At 41.6% G+C, this 23,096-nt stretch overlaps 1 protein-coding gene across 4 annotated transcripts in view; it reads left to right on the top strand.

Annotated features, from left to right (window-relative positions):
• hipk2 (homeodomain interacting protein kinase 2) overlaps nt 1–23,096 on the top strand; it is a 172,607-nt gene that overhangs the window by 25,010 nt on the left and 124,501 nt on the right. The window lies entirely within an intron of this gene.

Raw genomic sequence — 23,096 nt, 5'->3', positions numbered from 1 at the left:
ATCAGGTGTGAACGGTAGGGCTGGGTTGAAATAATCGATTAATAGATCAATAATCGATTCACAAAAGATATAAATCGATTTAGCACACAAAGCTAAAGTCCGCTAGCTTGATGCTAACTGTCAATAGAATTTCCCATAGGACGGCTAATGCTAACATTCGGTTGACCAAAAAATACATTCTGACTAAATAAACATCTTTATTTATTTACAGGCATTAATTTTCCAAACTCTTTTAAAGAAATAATTTTTAAAGTTACTATTTGTGGTCTAAAACTTAATTTTTTCCCCTATACTGTTGTCTTCTTCTTCTGGAATAAAGTGTACTTCTATAGCGTGATCGCCACCTAGTGGCCAAACTGAAACGTCCTCCAGGAGAAGCAGAACAATGTTTACAATGTTAATGATCTGAACATTTTTGTTAGAACTTCTCCTTTAGAGAATCCATGTAACACTACATGATTTTTAATGTATTTCTAAACAAATGTGTATAAATTTGTAAACTTAAAATTTAATTGAAGAATTGAGTCAGAAAAAATTGGACTCGAATCGTTTCTGGAAATTAAAACTGATACCCAGCCCGACTGAATGAGTCTGTGACTGTGAATCATTTTGGGCTTCTAGGAAGGTAGAAAAGCTCTAAACTACCATTTCCTCAGATACAAAGAGATCCAAACAAGCCCATTTTGTCCTGTTCGTTGCATCTGGATTGTATTGCCTTTTGCAGCTCATTTAATCGGAAAGTTCGTGTTAAATATTTGTCCAAACACCCCGACTTTCAAGCCGCCTAATGAGCTGCTGCCGAAGCCCTCCCTGCATCTCTCCTGCTTGTTTACCCCATTAGTTAAACCCATTTTTAATGTGAAACGGGGCAATAAAACTCCGAGGCTTGACGAATTGCCAGTGTTGTGTTTCATAAGATAAAACAAACCCGTGTTTGATGATTTTAAAGAACCTGCTTGGTTACTCCAGTTCTTGCTGGAGCTCTGAGGAGCTTCGGAGGCGCTGACATCACCTTTTAGCCGATCTTCTGGAGAAACTCCCCCTGAGGAGAAGGGCACCGGTCATGTGAGGTGGCAGTCGGCCCTGCAGGGCCCCGGGACCCTCTGCCCCCCTCCCGTCCCTGACTGGCTCTCATTTCGAGGGGTCAGCCTGAGTTCCCCTGTAACATGTGCCTGTAATCCACACCGTCATGAGAAGCAGATGATTTGCTGGGAAGACCTCTGGTTCTTTTCATCCACAACAAACTGACTGTTGAGGTTTCAGAGCTGATCCGCTTTTTTGGAAGGGTGTCCTACTCTTTGTGTGTGTGGGGGGGTCTTCCCCGATGCTCGGGCTGCAAATGATGGAAGACCAGGTGTGGAGGTTGTGGTTTGGCACACTAAAGCACACAGGTGTGCGTTTTCACGGCAGGTGCGGCTCTGCCACTTTGCATGCTGTTGACGGGAGGCTTTGGTCTCATTCTGCATGCGAGAACAATCGTTTTCCGAAAGCGTCCGTTTGGAACAGGCCTGTTTCTGCCAGGAGGACTGTGCTGTTGTGCTAGTCAAGTATCTTATCCTAAAATAAACAGCAGCAGCAGTCGGATGGGTTTTCCATGCTGCAGGTCAACAAGCAGGTTTTGAAACGTTCTTGTTTATTTTTGTGGAAGAGACGGTGGAGATCATCTCTTCATTTCCTGATGTCAGCAGAAGGGAGGACAGAAGGACTGAGAGGAGGTCATCAAGCTGCAAACATGCAACTTTAAGGAATCAGGATGTTTTACAAACTAGTTCTTAGCTTTGCTGCAAAAACTGAATCCTAAAGTAAACTAGAAAAGTTGCATTACCTGCAATAATGTTAGTGTGAATGCTTTTTGCTGAAAATAGTCGCTAAAGATGCTGAAGCTTTTTGCTGAAAATGGTACTTTAATTGCTGAAGGGATTTGCTGAAAATGCAACATCTAGTTGCAAAAATGTTAAATTTGCTTAAAAACTGGAAATGTCATTAAAGAATTATAAGAGCGCTGAAGTTGACCTACATTTCTGAAAAATTTGTAGTAAAATTGCTTAAAAATCCATAATACATGCCAATTTTGCAAAAATATGTAGCGTGTTACTTAAATATGAGCCAAACTCCACATTAACATAAAAAGCTAGCTTGTTATAGCTCATACTAGCTAAACTCTAAAGTAGCCTAAAATTCCTCAGGAAAAACTACATTAGTCAAAAACGTTAGCATGTTGCTAAAATAAAAGCTAAACTCCAATTTAGCCTAAACAACCTTAGTAAATGCCAAATTAGCAACAAAAAAGCTAGCTTGTTATAGCTCATACTAGCTAAACTCTAAAATAGCCTATAAAAACCACAGCAGAACAAATTGGTCAAAAACGTTAGCATGTTGCTAAAATACTTGCTATTTTCCAATGTAGCATAAAAAACCTCGGTAGATGCCAAATTAGCCAAAGAATAGCTTGTTTCCTAAATACTAGCTAAACTCCAAAATTGCCTAAAAATATTCAGTTCACGAAATTAGTCAAAAATGTTAGCCTGTTGCAAAAAAAGAAGCTAAACTCTAGATTTGCCTATAAACCCCAGTAGATATTTTTTTGTAGCCCCACTGAAAATGAATGGGAATATTTTCAAATCCTTAAAAAACGTCGCGCACTTGTGAAACTTCCGTTATATTGGTATCAAAACGATCACCACGTTCACGACATTCATGCTTATACTCTTGATATTCATACCTTTTAGGCATTTTAAAATTGTTCAAAATTTTGGGCTAATTCGCTAACACGTTGGTATATTTTGTTATAAAATGTTAGCTTTTTTTCTTGGCTAATTTGGCATCTACTAAGTTTTGGGGCTAATTTTGATTTAAGCTAGTATTTTAGCAACGTGTTAGCTTTTTTGGCTAATTCGGCATCTACTGAGGTTTTTTTGGCTAATTTTGATTTAAGCTAGGATTTTAGCAACGTGTTAGCTTGTTTTGGCTAATTCGGCATCTACTGAGGTTTTTGGGCAATTTTTTTGTTTAAGCTAGTATTTTAGCCACAGGCTAGCTTTTTTTGGCTAATATGGCCCGTATTGAGGTTTGTGGCTAATTTTGATTTAAGCTAGTATTTTAGCAACGTGTTAGCTCTTTTGGCTAATTAGCCATCTACTGAGGTTTTTTGGCTAATTTTGATTTAAGCTAGTATTTTAGCAAATGACTAGCTTTTTTTTGGCGAATTTGGCCTGTATTGAGGAGTTTTTCCAGCAAATTTCCAACAATTTTTCCTGAATTTTTAGCATGATGCTTCAGTAGTTTATCTTCTTTAGGGAATTTTTCAAGTCCTTTAGCAACTTTCGCATTATGGAATTTGTTTTAAAAAATTTCAGCAAATCCCTTTAGCAATTAAAATAAACGTCTTCAGCATCGGCAAACAGCTTCAGTTAATTCAGCAACCACATTCAAGCAATCAGGATTCCCTTTTCTAGTCGTTTTTCCTGAACTTCTTTCACAGATTTAAGGAACTCGTTGCTTTCTGGATGTCATTGACAGTTTTAAAAGCTCTGGGTCTGAGTTATGGATTCCGCTCAAGGTTGACTCATGCTAATAAAATACTGCTTTTGGAGTCAAAACAAGTTCAGCTGTCATTATTCTCTAAACTTCAGACTGCAGGGTCACAAAGGCTAGCTCATCTATCCTCGTCACAGCCTGCAGGTCCTCCGACTCGGACTCGACTGTTTTTATTTTTCCTTGAATCTTAGGATTGATCCGGGTCGTGTCCTGATTACATAATTCTCATGACCTAACCCTGCCAGCTCCTTTTATACTTGTTTTGTTTCCTTCTCTTCTTTCCTCCTTCTAATTGGCAATGATGTAACTGGTAAGCTTATAGCCTTGGTCACATAAAGGGATTATTGTCTCCTTCCATTGGGATTTTTGTCCTATTTATCTCATCAAGCTCAATCTATGAGGTTGGAGGTATGCAGAAAGGTGTTATTTAGGTCGCCGTGGAGTTTTTCCAGGCAGTGCAGGCTTTGTGGTGGCTGCTGGTAGTAAGATGGATGTGTAATGTGAAGATACAGGCGAGTGTGAGAGGAAGTAAACATTCCCACCCTGCCTGACTGTTGAACCTTATTATTTCCTCTTCATAAAGGCACAAAACACTCGTGACTTGAGTCTTTTTTTCCTCTTTAAAGAAGTCTGGTTTGAAGTGAGCGCTACGTGCACTGATTCCATCAGCCAGCATCCGTGGAGTTTCTCAGACTAATATCCGTCTTTCACGAGTTGTTATATCACCATTCGGGGCTTGTTTTGATACAATAGAGAAGGTTGTAATTTTGGTTTGTGGTTTTCATCTAAATGAGGTTGTTTGTCTGCTTATTCTTGACTCTGTGACACACTGCTGTTGTGTCAGAACTCTGCTGCGTATAAAAATCAACTTTTATGCCCCTCAGAGCGCATCGTGAAGAACTCTCTTCATCATCCACTAACAGAGACTCTCTGTACATCGTAGGACTGATCTGTTGTAAGAGTTTTCAAGAAATAGGTGCAGGTTTTGCACTAGAGATGCAACAGAGTCGATGTAAATTCTAACTGAAACAAACTTCTCACACAACGCACCGCCGACACATCATTGGGTGTTGTATTAGTGTTCACCAGGACCTGTCACCCGCAGCATACCCATAGAAAAAAATGTTGATGAACGTTTTTGCTCACTGAGCGATCTACGACTGATATTTCCTGATTTTACTTCAGACAAAAGTTTTCTCTTGAGGTTCTTGGAGACGCTCCTTTACTCCATTTGGGCCTGAAGAACCCTGATGTTGGAATATTCCCACTCCACCTGCTGACGTCTGCTCGTTCAGCACGCTCCGGTGTCGGCTGACTGAACGTGTTACCATAGGAAACTCTCATGACGGCGGTACTTTTCCAGCCGTACCTGTTTGTTGACTTCAATCCGTGTGATTTATTTATGTTTTATACCAAGGAATGGGTTTGAACGGCTCATTCGGTCGTTTACTTTCAGATTCTGTTGTCTTTGTTGACCTGTCGGCCGCTACTGAACGCAGGTTTGGGACGTCTGATCACCAGAAGTTAACCAGATGATTGATTCTGAAAGTGTTAAGAATACAACCTCATAATTTGCAAATGAAATATTTTATATTTGCTTTCAAAAAAATGTATTTTTGCTTTCAAAAAATATTTTTGCATTTACAAACTTTTCCTTTTTGCCTAAAAAAATATTTTTGAGTTTTCAAACTTTTCCTTTTTTAAAAAAAAATATATATTTGCATTTGTAATTTTTCCTTTTTGCTTTCAAAAAGTATTTTTTATATTAGCAATCTTTTCTTTTTTGCTTTCAAAAAATATTTTTGTTCTATCAAACTTTTTTTTTTGCTTTCAAAATATATTTTTGCGTTTTTCTTTTTTAAGAAAACTTTTCTTTTCAGCCTTTTTCGTGGTTCTTCAGCCACCAGATGAGAGAAGACAGGCTGTTTTTTCTTTTTTTTTCAATCCACCTTAAACTGAATGATACCAGTAACATTTTAGACTTCGATTGTGCCAAAACTTTAAAAATAATTTTAAAAATATACAGTAAGGCGTAAAAAGCAAAGAGGTTGAAGTGAACTTGCAGGTCAACCTGTCAAATTCCTTTCAGTCCAACTGGTTACGCCTTAAAAAAGTGTGTTTTTACACCGTAAATGTCGATGAATGATCTCTATTTTCCTGGGCAGATGAGTTTTTCTTCTGCAGAACTTTTCCACCGACCTGTTTCACGCCCCCTGAAGCCGGAGGCCCCCACAAAGAGCCTCCAATATAATTTAATGTATGAACAAGCCCGAGGCTTAAAGCTGCATTACTGCACACATGTCATCACCTCCCAGTGTGCGTATATAATTAGACGGACTCATCACAGATGTCACACACCTACACATGGATGAGCCTTACAGGTAGCGGCGAAGGTTAAACCGTCACCAAAGCGTGCGCTGGTTCAATTCAGAGAGACTCTCTTCAGGATGTCTGTCCTCGCGTCAGCAGAAACGATGGGAACGGGATCTGGAAGGCCGGGATTATGTGATGAAGTGTCCTGGAGAGGAGTCGCTGTTTTGACTGAGTGTAAGACGAGTCTCTGCCCCACCTGCCTGCCTGCCTGTCTGTCTGTTCGCATGGCACAATCAGAGAGACAGGCGTTCCAGCACATTTACGCTGGCTCCGTGCGAAACATCAAAGCCTCTTCTAATGAAGGAGGTTGCTATTAGATACTGTTCTCTGAAGCGTGTGTTAAAGTGCATAAAGAGAGAAAGGCGGGTAAACAGCCGGATCGGGTTGCTACAGACAAAAAGGTGGAGCAGAAAGGGAGGAACGACGGAGAAGCTTTTAGGTTTATTATCTTAATTATTATAGAAGAACCGACAGGCAGACTCGTTTCTTCTGATTCCTCTCCATCATCTCCTGGATCCTCCTCCCCCGGACTGATTCCTGACGCGTACCTGTCAGGCCGTCCGCTTTGTTTTCTCTGACCTTCAAGCTGGTCAGTTTTTATGATTACCTTTCCATTTGGAGCTCCTGACCTCTTCTGTGTTGTTGAGAGAGGCTGATTATTATCAGGGATTGGCATACCAGGAGAACCAAAAAAAAAAAAAAAAGATAATTACTGCACTGTGTATTTACTACTGTGCTCTTTATGACAGTTATAATGCCTTAGTATGCATGGCAGAATTCTAATAACCGACGTCTCATTTGTAATTTGCCTCTGGGCATCTCTTCCATTATGTCTCCAAAGAGCAGTCAGCAAAGCAGCAGACAGGTAGAAGTGAAGCTAATTAAATACAGCTATTGGAGCATATGCATCCCAACATTTAAAGTTTGCCTCATAAAAGTATTTTTTTAATTCTGTAGACCTGTTTCTACACTCTGACAGGTTGCTCAGGTGTGTGCGCCCCAGCTAGCGTGGGACTGACGTAGCATAAAGTCGATTTTTTTATTTTTTCTCTGGATTCTCGTCTCCCTCTTAGTTCAATTTCCATACGTTTCCCAGGATATTAAGCTGACGGAAATTAAGCCGCCTTGATAAAACGCGGCACACGCCGCCCACTCATTAAAGCAGGGGTTTGCAATCTTTAACACGAAAAGAACCATTTGGTCTACTAGTTTCATACAGACCAGAACTTAACGAGAACCTCTCTTTATCATAAAAAAAGCACAATATTTATGTTTTTTTTGTCAATTATTTTATAAATGTAACTTAAATATTACAATAATGAAATTACAACAGTGTCTCTATGTTTATATGTATAAAACACACCAGTTCCTTTCAAAGGTTCATTAAAATAAAACTCACCCTGTGTCAAAAAAGTCCCGCAGCAACTTTACTTTGATTAAAAGTGCAAGACAGTCAAACATGATGTTTTTTATCACTAGGATTTTCCTTTTACTCTCAAATATAAGCTACATTTTAGTTGAATTTATTTATTTAAAAAAAATTCAAAGCATTTCGACTTTGATGTATAGCATTACCTGCGATAACACAAGTGTGATTGATATAAGCTAAATGTGGCCGCTAAAGATGCCAGAGAAGTTAGCTGAAAATGTTGGAGCTGAGACCTTGCTAAAATATTAGCTGGATGCCAAATTAGCCAAAAAAAAGTAGAAACATGTCTAAATTAGCCAAAAACTGCTAGCATAATACTGAAAGGTTAGCTAAACTCCAAATTAGCTAAAAACTGGGAACATGCCTAAATAGGCCAGACAGACTGCTAGCATAATGCTAAAATGTTAACTAAACTCCAAATTAGCCAAAAAATTAGAAACATATCTAAATTAGCCACAAAAAAACAGCTAGCATAATGCTAATGTTAACTGAACTCTAAATTAGCCTAAAAACTGGAAACATGTACATTAGCCAAAAACTGCTAGCATAATGCTAAAGTTTTAGCTAAATTCCAAATTAGCCAAAAACTGAAACATGTCTACATTAGCCAAAAAACAACCAGCATAATGCTTAACTGTTAAACTCAAAATTAGCCACAAACTGGAAACATGTCTAAATTAGCCAAAAACTGCTAGCATAATACTGAAAGGTTAGCTAAACTCCATATTAGCTAAAAACTGGAAACATGTCTAAGTAGGCAAAAAAAAAAACAGCTAGCATAATGCTAAAATGTTAACTAAACTCCAAATTAGCCTAAAAACCGGAAACATGTCTAAATTAGCCAAAAACTGCTAGCATAATGCTGACGTCTTAGCTAAACTCCATATTAGCCAAAAAATTAGAAACATATCAAAATTAGCCAAAAACTTCTGCATAATGCTAAAGTTTTAGCTCAATTCCAAATTAGCCTAAAAACTGGAAACATGTCTACATTAGCCAAAAAACAACCAGCATAATGCTTAACTGTTAGACTCAAAATTAGCCACAAACTTGCAGCATATTGCTAAAGTTTTAGCTAAATTCCCAATCAGCCAAAAACTGAAAACGTCCAAATTATCCAAAAATCAGCAAGTATTATACTAAAATGTTAGCTAAACAAATTAGCCAAAAAAACTAGAAATGTCTACATTAGCAAAAAACAGCTAGCATTATGCTAAAACAAATAACTCTTAATCCTTTTCAATCTTTTAAAAATTCATTTGTACATGACTTTAACCACTTTGTGTAACTTATTAAAACAAAACAACGTTTGGAGACTTTTATTTGACTAACTAGAAATTAAAAACACAAATTTAAAGAACATTTCTAGATCATTTCTGACAGTAAATTAAAATGTTTTTGCTTATTTCTTTGACATGTTAAAAATCTAAACCCCTGCGCTAAAGGTTCCAATCTCTCTTCTGATTGGCTCGTTTGAAATACTGGATTTTTCCTCACCTAAACGCTTCTTGGGACGGAGTTTACAAGCGATGGTCGCTCATACGCAGGAACTTTTTTTCCCTCTTCTAAACTGAGATGATGTGACGGTGGAATTTTCCCTCCGTTTGAGAATCATTAACCAGACAGGTGAAGGTGGCGGCGATGGCGGCGGCGCCACTTGCATACTAATTTTCCTGTTTTCTGCGGTGGGCCGGCCGGGGTGACGGCCGCCCTCAAGCTGACTGGCACAGGTGCCCCCCCCCCCAGGTTTAAATAAATCATGAGACTGCCCCCCTCCCCCTGAGGAAAAGGGGTGGCCCCCACTATTACACAGTCTTTTTCCCGCTCTCCTGTGCCCCCCCCCCCTCCATCCACCTGCATGAATATTTAAAAGCTAAGTTGGAACATAAGCAACAAGGCCGACGGAGACGGATGGAAAAATCACAAAATTTTCTTGTTCATCGGGCGTGAAGGGAGGAAACTTAAAGAGGTTATAAAAAAAAGAGGTCGGTGAGAGGGGGGGGTCAGCTGTCCAGCTGGGGGGGGCGCTGGGAAAAGTGGGAGCTGTGGTGTGCAGAGGCCCGTGGAGGCTCCCATGAACAGAACAGATGCATTTGTTTTCTCAGTTGGAGGGTTTGCTAATGTGCATCTAGCGGAGTAAATAGTTTGACTAATTTGTGGCACGCAAATGGTCAGCCAGTTAGCTGGGGGGGTGGGGGGTGGGGGGTTGATAAAGCACCTTTCAGGAACCCCCCCCTCTCCGAAATATTTTCCTTTTCCCATCATTTCTGCTTCACGACGACTATGGAGGGATTTTTGTGCCACCAAATTTTAAGCAAAAGTCCCAGTTTTGGGATTAAAATTTTCTAAATTACAAACAAAATGTAAAGTGCTAAGATTAAAACTTCATAATTTGTGGATGTAATATTTAATATTTGCTTTCAAAATTTGTTTTTTGCTTTCAGAAAATTATTTTTGCGTTTGTAAATATTTTTTGGATTTCAAAAAAATATTGTGTTTGTAAATTTTTCTATTTTGCTTTAAAAAACGATTTTGTCGTTAAAATGTTTTCTTTTTATTCAAAAAATTTGTCTGAATTTGCAAACTTCTTTTGTTTTCAAAAATATTTTTGCATTTTTAAATTTTTCTTTTTTGCTTTCAAAAGATATTTTTGCATTTGCAAACTTTTCATTTTTTGCCCATCGAAAATAATTTTGCGTTTACAAACTTTTTTTTTACTTTTAAAAAAAAGCTTTTTGCATTTTCAAACTTTGTTTTCTTTAAAAAATATATTTGCCTTTGCAAATTTTTCTTTTTGCTCATAGAAAATAATTTTTCTTTTTTTAAACCTTTTTTTTTTGCTTTTAACATTTTTTTATGTTTAAAAACGTTTTTTTGCTTTAAAAAATATTTTTGGCATTTGCAAACTTTTTTTTCCATCAAAAAATTGCGGATATTTATGCAGCATAAATGTTTTTAGAAGCCTCATTTTGCTTTTTTCCTTGGTTTGAAATTTTTTTGAAGCAAAAAAAAAATATTTTTGATAGCAAAAAAAAGAAAATTTTGAAAGAAAAAATTAACATTTTTGAAAATTTTGATTCCAAAACTGTGACTTTTACTTTCAATCTGGTGGCACCAAAATCACTCCATACAAACGTTCTAACTTTAACGGTGCCGGCTCGGCTTCATGAATCAGAGCTCAGAATTCCGGTGACGGTTTTTCTCCTGCAGAAAAGTTTCTATTTTTCGTTGCAGATGGCAGAATTAAATGAGGCTTTGTTCAAACCACTCAGGCTATTTTCAGAACTCTCTTCATAAAGTCGGGGAACGACTTTTCTGCACGACTTCAGTTATGAGCTCTGCTGTTTCTCTCACAATTACGGCTCCAAGAAAGATTTCAAAGAAATCTTTTATCACCTGATGTAAGAAGATGATCCAATAACGGCAGCGAAGTCTGAATGGAGGATTACTTAAGTAATGTTTATGTAATTATAGGAACAAAAGAAAAGCATTTTGCTTTTTAACAAGATAGTTTTATAAGATTTTTGGCGCATTCGTCCGGTCTGTCAAAATATGATTGTGAAGAAAATCCTATTTCAGCCGGGCTTGATGAATAATTGAAAATGACTAATAGTGCCTTGTGATGGGGAATGTATCGCTGTGGCATATCGGATTGCTGTAGTTTCAGCCTTGGGCATGATTTGTTTGGAAAAAATAATTACTCCTGCATTGGCTCCTGGTTAAATATTAAAAGGGTTAGCATTAGGAATGGGGCAACATCCAAGAAAAGATTACCGTCTGCTTCTTGGCAAAACGTGATGGATTCAGATTCCTGGTGCAGATGAACAGCTGCAAAAAAAAGTAATAATCAGTAAATTTAAGCTACAACAAATGATGAACTTTGACTTTGTGCCACTAGGCTGAAAGCCTAATCCTGTGTTTTTCTGAGCGAGGCGCTTTGATGGTTCCAGCTGGTCAGTGAGTTTACTAAAGCAGAAGAACACGAATTCTCTCCCTTAACCCCATATAGTGCAGGACGATCCAGTCCTGGATTTTAATGCCGTCCTGACACATGCTTACTACTTTAAAAAACATTTTTAGACGCCAAATGCAACGTCACCCATTTGTGGAAGCAAAAGCTAAATAAATATGAAGATTTTACTAAAACCTAAAGAGATGATGATGAAAACCAAAGAGAAATGCATTTATATTTTTCACATTTTTCAAAGACTTTTAGGGACTTTTTAAATTGTGGAATTGGACATGGCAAACGCCCGGTAAAGCGCACTAAGTAGTGAGTAACTCAAACAAACGAAAGGTTTTTGGGGGTTTTTGGAATTTAAGAAGCTGCTATGACATTTAGCATGTTGCTAAAATAATAGCTAATCTCCAAATTTCTGAAAATTACCATTTTATTTTTCTTCATCCAGAGATGGAGAGATAATTGAGCCACATGTGGCTTTAGAGCTGCAGGTTGCAGACCTCTGGTTTAGGTCGACCAAGTGTTAGCTTTAGCCATCCTATGGGAAATCCCATTATACGTTAGCATCAAGCTATTGGACTTTAGCATGATTTTAGATTGATCTCTATTTTTTTTAGATTAATCATAAATCTATTAAGTTTAGATCAATTAATTCATTTTACCAACCCAGCCCTACTCTCTCCTGCTAGCTTACGCCTCCTCATCCCCTCAACCTGACATTAGCGGTTCAACAAAAATGTCCAACAATATCGGAGCTCTCCAAATGTACAGTTTAGATCCAGATTCCAGCTCAGACGAGGACAACAAAGACGTTCATGGATCTATTTGTCTGCCTCACTAATACAACCTTTTTTAATCATTTCCTTTCTATCATCAGAAAATGCCACAAGAACATTTTAAAAACACATTTTTTATCAGCGTGGGTCTTTGAACGCAGCACCAGCAGGAAGTAACCTACTTACGACCACAATCTACATGTCTCCCCTTTAAATAACCTCCCCTCATACTGGTCTCTCAGTAACGTCTCTTTACATCTCCGTATTCACACCAGGCAGATGCCACTAACAGGTAACGCTCCTCACATCCTCGGAGGGGAAAGACGTCAGTCGACGGATGCGGGAGACTTTCCCAGAAGGCATTTCATAGAAGATATAATGTCTCAGTAATGTCTTACAAACTCTGAGTGTTTTAATAAACTTTCAACATTAAGGAGAAACACAGCTGAGCTTTCAGTGGGACGGCCTTGTGTCACACATCATTTTTGAAGAGTTTCTGATGCTGTTTTCGTCATGGCAACCATAAAAAGGTCTCCACGAGGCTGTGAAGGTCCAACACCTGAGCTCTCCATCGGGGCTGTTTTGATCTGCCCCCCGACAGCTGTGCACTTCAGGGGCGGGGAGGGAGGGAAGGCCCTTCAACCGCACTCTCATCCCGCTGCCATTGTTTGCCCAGGTGGGCTTGAACGCCATATCAGCCTCCTCCGGCCCCGCCCCCACCACCTCTGCCATCACCCCCCCCCACGGTTGTCTGGGTCTTTGTCCCGCCGGGACCTGTGGTCCAACCGAAGCTCTCGGTTACACAAAGACCCTCAATTGGCTTTCATCTGGAGCCTGTTGCCAGCTGTGTATATTCTGCATTTCAACTCCTGTTTTTGTGCAGGAAAGTATCGATTTCACCCACGCCGGAGCGCTGGGAGGGAACTTTCCTTCTAATTTGTTGTAACAGCTCCGTGGGCTTCAGTGTATATTTGTTTCTCAGCAGGTTTAACGTGGGAAAATGAAATGAAGTTTTGAAAAAATGAAAAAACTAGAAGCAGGACGGCACTCTGCTTTCAGCTTTCTGTCAGAAAGTTCCCCAAACTGCCCATTTAGGACCACAAACCAAACCTGTTATTCAGATTGTTGCTGCGCTGACGATGGAGATGCAAGTCAGAAACAAACATGTTTCTGTGTTGTCAAAAGCGAGTTTCTGACAGTTTCAGCTGAGAAAAATCCTCCTTTTCTCCTCTTCTTAGTTTCATTTTTTTATTCTTCGGTCCATCTTCATCCTCTCCCTCGGACCGACGTCTTCTATGGAGAGAGAACAGTATCATTCCCATATGTGCGTGTGTATTGTTGATTTGTGCATAACTTTGGATTTGTGTGTGTGTAATTCTTGATTTGTGTGTAACTCTGAATTCGTGTGTGTACAATTGTTCATTTGTTTGTGCATAATTGTTGATTCTTGTGCGTAACTTTGGACTTCTGCGTAACTTTGGATTTGTGTGTGTGTAATTTTTTATTTTTGCGTGCTAAATTGTTGAATTAGGCATAATTTTGGATTTGTTTGTGCTTATTTCTTGATTTGTGTGTGCATAATTGTTAATTTGTGTGTAACTTTGAATTTGTGCATGCAAAATTGTTGATTTATGTGCATATTTGTTGATTTGTGTGTGTGTAATTGTTGATTTACGCATAACTTTGGATTTGTGTGTAACTTTGGATTCGTGTGTGCACAATTGTTAATTTGTTTGTGCATAATTGTTGATTTGTGCGTGCATAATTGTTGATTCTTGTGTACCTCTGGCTTTGTATGTACGTAATTCTTGGTTTGTGTGTAACTTTGGACTTGTCTGTGAATAATTGTTGATTTCTCCATGCATAGTTGTTGATTTGTGCGTAACTTTGAATTTGTGTGTGCGTAATTCTTGATTTGTGTGTGTAACTTTGGATTTGTGTGTAACTTTGGATATCTGGATAACTGGATTTGTGTGTAATTTTGGATTTGTGTGTGGTTTTTAAAGATTTGTGTGTAGTTAGTTTCAAGCTATTATAATTTATAGTTGTTTATGCGTAAATTGTATTTTGTTTTTGAATTTGTATTTTGATTTCATAATATTTATACTTGTGCACAAATGCGTTGTATTAATTGTAACAATGACGCTCGCACAAACGGGAATGATGGTATTTTCTCCCCGTTTTCTGTCCATTTCCGTTCATCCGACCCGTGTTCCTCCTGCAGCTCTGCTGGGCGTTTTAATCATCCCGTCTCAAAGCTGTGGATCCGGAGGGCTCAGCCTTCACAGCTGGCCGCTAGAGCTGCAATATATGAGTCCATATTTCTGCATGCAGTCGCTGTATGTTTAAGTAGAGGCTTTGCACAAGCATGTTTGAGAACGCTCCGGAGACCCCAGGCTGTGAGATGCATTCAATTTCAAAGATAAATCTTTTAATCTCCTCATGTACAGAAATGTGCGCATAGAAAACTTGCAAATAATGTGCAAATCAGCATCTGTTCTTCTCCTTTCTAGCACGGGAACAGGTGGTCGAGGGGAAAAGGAGGTCATACTGCGTGTCGCCTCCCTTTGTTGGTGTTTGTGCACCTTAACAGGTGTCTGCCACTCTGCAGGATCTGCAGCCACAAACGTGCTGCTGCTGACAGAGGAACTTTTTTGGCTCTCATGTGAAAAGTGAGCGCTGCTGCAGGAGGAGAGCGTTTAAGCGGCTCTTTGAGCTCATGCGCGCGGCGGCTTTGTGCTTCTGGTTGAATCGTAAATGCAGCTCGAATCAATCATAACTGCAACACCTGTTCTCCAGAAACGCCAACATCAGTTAAAGAGGCGGTCTGTTTGTTCATCTGGGCTTCTTCTTCTTTCTGTTTGTTTGCGCTTTTCTTCACAGGAGCAGAGTGGGGGGGGGGATGACTAAGTGCAGTGAATCATAAATGATTTGAGGAGTGGGTTCAGTCTGAGAGAGCACCGAAGATCTGTCGCTGCATCTTTGTGTTTGCAGCAGCTTCTTCTCGTGATGGATCACGACCCAGACGGCGAGTTCAAGTGGGCCCCATATGGTGTCAAAGTGGCCAGAAAATGTGGGCCCGGTTGGGTTTGTCCACAGTTTCTGTGGTGGCCGAAAGGGTTTGTGGGTAGCCATCTGCCTGGTGGACAGCGGTTGTGCTAGTGAGCTCCGCTATATTGGGTTAGCAAACTCCTATGTTGCAAGCTAGTGATCTTCACTATAGCATGCTAGCGAGCTACATTGTATCAAGTAAGCAGCGAGGTAGCAAGCTCCCGTGTAGCAAGCTAGCCAGCTTTGCTATAGCTAGCTAAAGAGCTCCTCTGTAACAAGCTCCAGTGTATCGAGCTAGCGAGCTCCAAAGTAGCAAGCTAGCGACCTCCACTTTACCGAGCTAGCGAGCTCTGTTTTCTTAAGTTAGCAAGCTCCCCTGTAGGAAGCTAGCGAGCTTAGCTGTAGCTAGCTAAAGAGCTCTGCTGTATCGCGCTAGCGAGCTCCATTGTATTAAGTTAGCAAGCTTCCCAGTAGCAAACTAGCGAGCTTTGCTGTAGAAAGCTAAAGAGCTCCTCTGTAATGAGCAAGCGAGCTCTAATGTAGCAAGCTAGGACCTCCACTGTAGCATGCTAGCAAGCTCTGCTGTATCAAGCTAGCGAGCTCTGTCGTTTTGAGTTAGCAAGCTCCCCTGTTGCAAGCTAGCGGCCTCATCTGTAGCGAGCTAGTGTGCTCCACTGTAGCGAGCTAACAAGCTGCGCTGTCCACCAGGCAGCTGGCTATCGTAGAGAGCTAACCCACTGAGTGTCCACGTAAGCTAACGTGGGCAAACACAGGTGAGGCCACCACAGAAACTGTGGACAAACCCAATCGGGCCCACTTGGCCTTGCTAGCCTTCAGATCTCAATCATCTGAAAGAGAAGCTATTTGAGAAGCTAATTTCATAAATCTGGTTGCATCTGAAAACAGATCAGAACGGTTCTGTTAGACACGACTCAGATCCTGCAGAAAGAAAAAGAAACGGCAGCTCATCATTCAGTGATAACCGTTTGTTTCTCAGCAGCTCAGGATTCCTGTAGCACATTATCAAACATTTGTGCAGGAAGCTTTGTTAAAGCGAGGGAAGCCCCGCCTCCTTTGTTAAGCTGAAAGTGCAGAGTGCTTTTTTTCTTTTTTGTGATGGGAGGATTTCTGTGGAGCAGAAAGAAACGGCAACACTCTGGGGTGGCCCTGCTAATTGCTACCAGGGTGCATTTTACTGATTATAGTTAAGTGGTCCAAAATGGTCCCCCGCCTTTCTGTTAGATTGACCCGCTCCCCCTCCTGGTGGACGTGGTCACCAGCAGAGATGCCTGTCCGCTGAGAGGAGAGCGTCCCTTAGGATGAAGAAAAAGAAGGTATAAAAATATCAAATTGTTGATGATGTTCTTCTGATAACTATTCATGCAGCCTGCAAAAGCATGCAAGTGTGGTCAAATGGAGACTAGGAGAATGTGAATTGGCTTTCAGAGTGGGGGGCTAATCGTGGCTCCCGTGGACGCAGGGGCAGCCCTGGGCATAGACAACCTAGGCGGCCGCCTAATACAGCATCTGCTGGAAGTGGCACCAATTGCAATGATTTGTCTGTATTGAACTAGTGAGTTCTTCTTTAGCATGCTAGTGAGCTCTTCTTTAGCATGCTAGTGAACTCCTCTGTAGCATGCTAGCTAGCTCCTCTGTAGCATGCTAGTGAGTTCTTCTGTAGCCTGCTAGTGAGTTCATCTTTAGCATGCCAGTGAACTCCTCTGTAGCATGCTAGCTAGCTCCTCCGTAGCATGCTAGCGAGCTCCACTGTATCAAGCTAGTGAATTCTTCAGTAGCATGCAAGTGAGTTTGTTGTAGCATGCTAGCGGTATCTGCTGTAGTGAGCTCCATTGTAGCATGCTATCGAGCTCCACTGTAGTGAGCTAGCAAGCTTCTGTGTAGCATGCTAGTTAGCTCTTCTGTATTGAGCTAGCATGCTCCACTGTAGAAAACAAGCTAGCTCCTCTGTATTGAGCTAGCTAGCTCCGCTGCCAACCGGGTGGCTGGCTAGCATAGCGAGCTAACCTACTGAGATCCTACTTAAGCTAATGTTGGCAAACACAGCTGGAGCCCAGATTTTAAACTATATGGGACCCACTTGCCCTTACAGGCTGGGGTCTGTGGGTGTATGGTGAGTGGGGGGCAAAACCACGTTTCGCCTAGGGCGCCATGCTGCCCAGGGCTGGACCTATGCAGACGGGACGAAGTCTCTGCCCCGCCGTGGGAGAGCCAGCTGGGGTTGATGTAACCGCCACTGGATCACTGCATCTTTGATCCCGCCCCCCCTCCTGGGCCCCCACGCCCCCTGCGGGACCGTCTTTAGCCCCAGTTATGAGGCGGTGGGGCTCTCTCACACCCCCCCTCCAATCACTCGCAAGTTTCGTCATTTTGTTTCATTTTTATTGACGCAGAAGATCAAAATCCCCCCTTCATACCTGGAATGCGATCCTCCAGAACCCAATCCCAGGCGGTTTTCTGAAATCACTCCTGATGTTGCCTCAGAGCGTTTCTTCATGACGAGTCTTTTATATAACCGTGTGATGTAATTCCTTCTCTCTGAGAGGGCCGCTCGCTCTCAGAGCATCTTTGTCGCCGCCGCCGATCCGCCTGTGTTGTAATTTTCGCTCGTCATGATCTGGATTATGAAACGGCGCTGCAGCCCTTCCTAAAGTGCCAAACCCTCCTGGACCTGCGTTTTATGAAGCCTCGCCGCCCGGAGTTCGATATTACAACAGCAGAATAACAAGCTCCATTACATGAACATGCAAAAGCAATAAGAGCTGCAAAAAAGTTTTACAGCAGAACCAAGCAAATAAAACTACAATGCCAATTAGAGTGTGACTTTTTTTACGAGTTTGGCTTGCTGACATGGAAGGATTTGAGAGTGTTTGTGCGGTTGTGTGTTCATGTCCTTGTGCGAGACGGAGGTTAGCCTTGTGTGACTAATACAACACAAAACCTTTGCCTCTTTGAGCCCAAATCCCTGCTAGAGCTCAGAGCGACCGGTGCTTCATCTCAACAGAACGGCTCTTATCTCAGCGAGCCTGGACTCCTTTTGTTTGTGTACACGGCCGGCTGTTTGCGCGACTGTATGCACATCTGTGTGTGTACGGACAAACATCTCGCTGTGCTGCATGATTAGATTTCCAGGACGGGGCCGTCGGCTCGGCTGAGTTCGTGCTCCCGTGTTGGAAGTTGTTGGCTTTTTTAGGGAGGGAGAAGGAAAATGATTCCAAAAACCCAAACAAATCTAGAACGCCGCTTAACTCAGGGCGTCAGGCGGCGGGAAAAACACAGACAGACCTTCAGAAAGACGCAGGTCAGAGCGTGGCTCCAGGGGGGGGCAGGCCTTTCGAATGAGCATTTAGGTTAGACGGCTGCCCTCGGATATAGATTAAACCCGCCCGCCATCGTTGCTCCGGGCCCATCCGTGACCTCCTTGACTGGGACTGCAGGAGACGGACGCCAGATGTGGTCAGATGACCCATTGATTTCAGTTGGACCCATTTGAGGTCGTTTTAATCTGGTCCATCACGAACGCTGACCTTTGGCATTTCGGAAAGTGGGACAAACGAGTTTGACGGTTGCTGAAATCTGACCAGGACGTGAAAAATGTAAATCGATCTGAAGATGTAGAAATGATTTTAAGCGTGTTGTTCTAACCATTGACGTATATAGAGATGGACAAAGCAAGGCAATGACATCACCGATAGAAACCTCCACTTCCAATGAAATGAAGTCGCCATTTTTCCATAGCACGGATGGTTCCATTTTGGGACCAGACGACGTTAATAAGCGGTGATTGGTCCGAGTCATTGTTTCTATGGCAACCACTCTCACCAATCAGGAGTGAGCTTGCTGGAAAGCCACACGAAAGTGGGCTCAAGAGAATCTGTCAATCTAACGTTGAAGGTGGGAGCCAGCGGGTGTCACATGGTCTTACTGAGGCGTCTGATTGGCCAGTTTATAACTTGTGATAAAGAAATGAAAAAAAATAGGTTTAGCAAGAAGAAACACCGGAGCAAGAATAGCTACTCTAACAAACAGATTGACTGAGCGATAGCTGTTGGAGTTTTGGCTTTCTGGTACTTCCTGTTTGGAACACGAATGTGTCCAGTTCTTTATATACTGTCTATGCCTGGGTCATCATTTGGTGAACTGACTCGGATCCAGTTTGATATGTTTTTTTTTTTAATCTGGAACATTGACTGTATCTTAAAACTGGACCGAGTGAGTGTGACGTCATCCCTAGAAAAACAAACAAAGGTCAATTCAAACCTGTTATTGCACTGTGGATGCCGCCATGTTGGAACCAGACTTTATTGGTAAGCAGTGTTTGGTTAAAGTTGGTCTGAGTTTCTATGGCAACCACTCTCACCAATCAGCTTGTTGGAAGGCCACGCCCCTCCAAGTTGAAAGTGATCTGTCAGACATTTTGAATGTTGGATGGGGGGGCATTAGGCTCCACCTACTTTTATTAAACTATCTGATTGGTCAGTTTATTACTTGAACTACAGAAAATATATCATTAAAATATTTCGATTATCACAAGGATATTAAAAAGAGACACCAAAGCAAGAAGAGTTACTCTGACAAACAAAAAGACTGATTATTTACTGTTTATTTTTCAATAGGAGTCTATGGGATTTTGGCTTTCTGGTACTTCCTGTTTGGAACACAGAGGAGGAGGAAATCTATCCAGTTCTTTATATACTGTCTATGATTCTGACTTAGAAGTAACTGGGTCATCACTTGGTGAACCAACCTGGATCCAGTTTGATATGGATTTTCAATCTGGAGCATCGACTGTATCTGAGAACTGGACCGAGTGAGTGTGACATCATTTATAGAAAATAGTTTGTTCCGGATCTAACCAAACAAACATCCATTTAATCACTTATTTGGTGCACTATGGAAGCTGCCATGTTTAAACCAGACATCATTGGTAAGCAGTGATTGGTTCGAGCTGGTCTGAATCAGAAGTAAGCTTGTTGGAAGACCACACCCCCATCCTTTGAAAGAGCGCAACAGAAAATGTGTCAAATGTTTTGATTCTTAAATATGGGGACCATTAGACTCCACCTACTTTTATTGAAGCATCTGATTGGTTCGTTTATAACTTGTATTAAAGATATGAAAACAATTAAGATTATCAAGAACAACTACTTCCTGTTTGGAACGCCAGGAGGGGCGGGGCCACTCAGTCCAGTTGCCATGTACAGTCAATGATCTGGATGTTGGAGGGTCATGGTTTCTGGCTTGAACTGTCCCCCCAGGATGGAGTTAAGTTTTCAGCTAAACAGTTTTTTTCTTTTCTTGTTCGGCGTCTCAAACCAAAGTCGGCTTCAGAAACCGTGGCGACCGGACTGCAAACGTGTCGTTTGCTCTGCGCTCCGTCTCCATTTCCGCCGTGACATTTAAGCAAACACTTGGAAAGGGAAATGAGGTTGATTTGTGCTCCTCAGCATCCTGCCTGATCATCCTGAGAGGGTTGGGGGGGGTCAGTATGCTAATATCCGATGTGCATGTTGATGCCTCCATCACACCTCTGAGTGCCTCCCTCCACCTCCTCTCCCCCTCATTATATCCCTTTGGGTCCGTCTCCACGTCTGTCCGCCCCCCCATCCCGTTTGCCTTGTTCTCGTACTCACCTCTCTGCCCCCCCTTCATATCTCCTCTGTTATCCACTGAAAACACCTCCCTCCCGGAATATGAGATCCATTTGTTTTGGCCGTGCTGCAGGAGTGGGACGCGTGGCGTGCAAACTGCTGATGTGTTGGTTTCTGGGTAATTATAACATCCCTTGGTCTCAGAGAAAACTCTAAACTAATGTTTAATTTTCCCCCCGTTCAAAGGAAGCCCCCCCTTTGTTATTGCTGTGGCAATTAGCTGGAGCCAAGGCCCAGGCATTTCCTGTGATTGTTGCGATTTGCATAGAGAACAAATCAGACCCGAACCCCCTCTTTTTTTTTTTTTTTCCATACGTCCCCCCCTCTTTCTACCCCCCCTCGATCCCTCCTGCCAGGCTGGATTTCCATCAGCAGCCTCTCTGACACTTCAGCCCGCGGTGTCTGATACCTGGCTCTTCCCTGACTGATTGACAGGGGCCGCGTTGACTGACACACTGATTTCAGTTATTTATTTTCTGCAGGAGCATAAAGTCGCCGCGGCTGCAGCGGCGCCGGCGTGGCGCCTAATGGTCAACCCTTATAGCTGCAGCCCTGCAGGTCCCAATTAGCCGCCAGTCTGGTGGCATTCCTCTGAGAATGGCACTAATGGAGGTTAACTGAAGGTATAAACATATTGGCTGCACTGTAGACAAAGATGTCTCGCCACATTTATATGCACCCAGCTACAGGACACCCCCCCCCCTCCTCCCTGCAGGGCTGAAGCATGGAGGCCTCAGTGTGGTTAATAGGATTATCAATTCAAAAGTAAACAGATATGTTTGCTATTGTGCTTTTTTCTTTTTCAGGAGAAAACAATAACGCAGCATCGCCGCATTGTTGTACGTCAGATACGGCATGCGCCCCCCCAGACCGACCAGGGTGTCAAACTCAATCGCACAGGGGGCCAAAATCCAAAACACGCCTGAGGTCGAACAGGATAAACATTCATTGAAGACACTAAAGCTACATTTTTTAAATTTTAAAAACGTAACTATTACTATAAACTAGATATATAGCATTACCTGCAATAATGCTATAGTCTGAATGCTGTAAGCTGAATTTGGTCACTGAAAATGCTAGCGTTGGTAGCTGAAGATCCTGAAATTGATAGCTAAAAACAATGAAGCTGATAGTTGAAAACTAGTTGAAAATTAGGCTAAAAAGCTTAAAAAAAACAAAAAACAGCTAGAGTGTAAATATTAGCCTTACTCCAAAACAGGCTAAAAAGCTTTTTAAAAAGCATAAGAAGATTAGCCAAAGCAGCTAGCATGTAGCTGAAATATTAACTAAACTCCAAAACAGCCTAAAAAGCTAAAAAAAAAAAAAAAAAATATTAGCCAAAACAGCTATCATGTAAATATTAGCCTTACTCCAAAACGGCCTAAAAAACTCTTTAAAAAAAGCCTCGATTAGCCAAAACAGCTAGCATGTAGCTGAAATATTAGCTAAGCTCCAAATTAGCCTAAAAAATCTTAGCAAATGCCAAAATATTCCACATTAAAACCGTAACTTTTTAACGTAATTATAAATAACAAAAAGGCAGGAATATTATTCCAGAAAATAAATCAACTTAAACCTTAAATCATTCTCAATATTTTACTCTCCATAAAAATATATTTTGTCAAATTTATACTAGTTAGAAATAAGCGCAAGATAACATTAATAACAAAAACTAAAATGATCTGGAGGGCCAGATAGAACTACCCCGAGGGCCGGATCTGGCCCCCGGGCCTTGACTTTAACACATCTGCTCCAGACGGTCTAATTCCCGCGTGGACGCCGCGCGCAGACGCTTCGGTTGCAGTCATGTTTTATTTAGTCGACTGAGTCTTTTGGAATCTCTGGATTTTAATGGATTGAAGTGACCTTAACGAACCTCACAGACTGTGATTAATTTCCATAAAAGCTCCTCTTTTTTACTGACGCACTAAGCTGTGGATTCATTAGAATACCTGAGTGAATTTCCATTGCCTTATCAGCACCTGCCTCGGCGCGCAGACTCTCCATAATAGTGCGGCGGTTTGAAATGATACCCACAATTCCAGCTCTGCTTCTGCCGTCCTCATCAGATTATTAAAACTGGTATTTCCCCTTTCTGTGAGCTAAATGCCAAAAGCTTTGGCTTCGGGGAGCCTATTTAGTGTAGAGAGATGGAAAGATGAAGTGTGAATAAAGCAAATGAGCGAGAGGTAATGGTGAGATGGAGGGCAAAGCTTCGGGGGCTGTTAAACCTGAGGAGTAGCTAATCCGAGAGTTGGCGCTCGCCTGGTGTGGCTCGGCTCTGAGTGCTACATCCAAGA

The sequence above is a fragment of the Oryzias melastigma genome, linkage group LG6 (genome assembly GCF_002922805.2).
Source record: "Oryzias melastigma strain HK-1 linkage group LG6, ASM292280v2, whole genome shotgun sequence".
Taxonomy (NCBI): domain Eukaryota; kingdom Metazoa; phylum Chordata; class Actinopteri; order Beloniformes; family Adrianichthyidae; genus Oryzias; species Oryzias melastigma.
This window is presented reverse-complemented; position numbering and strand designations above follow the sequence as displayed.